Source organism: Octopus sinensis, linkage group LG4 (assembly GCF_006345805.1).
Source record: "Octopus sinensis linkage group LG4, ASM634580v1, whole genome shotgun sequence".
Lineage (NCBI taxonomy): Eukaryota > Metazoa > Mollusca > Cephalopoda > Octopoda > Octopodidae > Octopus > Octopus sinensis.
This window is the reverse complement of record NC_043000.1, coordinates 72305394-72307666: the sequence shown is the minus strand read 5'-3', so window position 1 is coordinate 72307666 and position 2273 is coordinate 72305394.

Sequence of the window (2273 nt, the reverse complement as noted above, 5' to 3'; positions counted from 1 at the left end):
TCCATCCATGGGAATACTGCTTACAGAACAATCATGGTTAACAATTCGGTGGGGAGAAGGATTCTATAAAATTGGTTCAGAGTTTTAGTCAAGAGACCAATAGAATCGGATGAAAATTGGGAGGCAGAATGCATGCGTTTTGTAAACCACGGTGATTAAAAGTTCCCGCACACGCACGTATATCTAGAGAGAAAGAAAGAGAGGGAGAGAGATCTTGATAGAAAAGAAACAAGGCAAGGAACTTGAGAAGTAGGAAAGCACAAAAAAGTAAAACAAAAGAACAATAAAAAATGTATTCAAAGAAAATGCCGACAATAAACATTTCGGAGTGTATTCTTTATAAATGACAAGTAAAAGAATTGAAAGTAAGAAAGTAGAAAACAAAATAACATTATCAAATTGCTCATGACTGTTTACATTGCAGACATAGTAGAAAAAAAAATCTTCGATAATAGGAAATGGTGATACAATTTAAGTGGTAGTAAGAGCAAGAGTAGGAAGAGAGAGAGAGAGAGAGGAGAGAGAGAGAGAGAGAGGAGAGAGAGAGAGAGCACGAGAAAGGCTGAAGAGTAAGCAAAGTACAAAAAGGACAAGAGAAGGAGACAGAATAATTGAAGAGAATATAATTGTATATATACACGTCTTGTATGTATGTTATATATGTCCAGTCGTAGGGTGACCAATGGTTTCGCATTCACAAAGGCTTTAACCTCGTGGACGCCTCGTCAGACTCTAAAGCCGAAGACAAATGTAACTCTTCACCTCTAGGAGGCAGGAATCCGTTACGGTCATTTGGTCAGTTGGTCATCAGAGAATAAATAGCCCGGGGTCAGTGAGGACGGGTTATCTCCTTTAGATCAGTTTTTTGTCGGCTTTTTGGTCGTAAGGACCCTTCTGGGCTTAACTGGAGAACGGAGAATTCCATGCTTGCAGCAAGTAGCGCTTGAAGTAGATGCAGGAACTGTAAATTGTCTGGCGAGTGTTCAGTGATCCAGGTTTCAGGGTGTCTTAGTATCCTTGCTAGCTCGGCTATGCAAAGCTTGCAGCATTCGCTCCTGTTGATGTAGGATCCCGGTCGCTCTAAGATCCTCCACTTGATATCGTATGGGGTTCCTTCATTACTGAGGCGCCACAAGTGGCTAGCCATGGATGTGACGAATCGTCTTTCCGGAATCCTGAAAGAAGACCTGTGATTGGAAAAGCATTCCAGCTGACCCGATATATATATATATATATATAAGAGAGAATGTTGTATATTATAAACAGGTGTTTATATCTTACATAGCTATTATCACAGCTAAGGCTGTATATCTATCTATCTATCTATCTATCTATCTATCTATCTATCTATCTATCTATCTATCTATCTCTCTCTCTCTATATATATATATATATATATATAAATCCCAAATTAGAAATCCTGAATACCGGAAAATACCAGTCAGCGGACACATAGATATATATGCTTCAAATAAAAATCCTAAATTTACAACTTGCCCACTTTACAAATTCAGTGACAGCGTAACCTTCACTCAACGCCAAAATAAAGAACTTTATTTCATTAAAAAATTTAGACCAAGTTTGAACACCCTGGACCAGGAATATTAAAACAATACATTGATCTTCCGAAAAGAAAAATGGAATTCTACCACAACCACCACGATCACTACGACTGCTTTCACTATTACTACTACTACAACCACCATGGTCACTACTATTACTACTAAGATCAACAGTCCTCCACTACTGCTGCTGCTGCTACGGCCACAGCTTAACTGCTGCAACCCCAACCACCACCACGATTACCACTACTACGACCAACAGTAACTGTTACTACTGCCATTTCAGCCACTGGTCATTCTGCTGCTGCTACTACTGCCACAGCTAAGCCGCTACAACCAATGAGCTGCTGCAACCCCAACCACCACCATGGTTACTACTACTACGACCAACAATCACTACTGCTACTACCATTTCAGTCGCGGGTCATTCGAACACAAGAAAGCTAAAAAACAACCACGTGGATCCTGTTGAAACCAGTAAGAAACAATTATGAACTTCTTTATTACACTCAACTTGAAATTTATAGCTATTATACCTACTACCGACAAAACACAACCACATGGATTCTATTGAGACCAGTAAGAAACAATTATGAACTTTTCTATTACACTTAACTTTTTAAAATATTTTTGATAAGGTTCGTTTTTTCAAGAACCGAAAAACGTAAAATTCCTAAGAAAATTAAAATTTATCTAATATAGTGGCGTTTT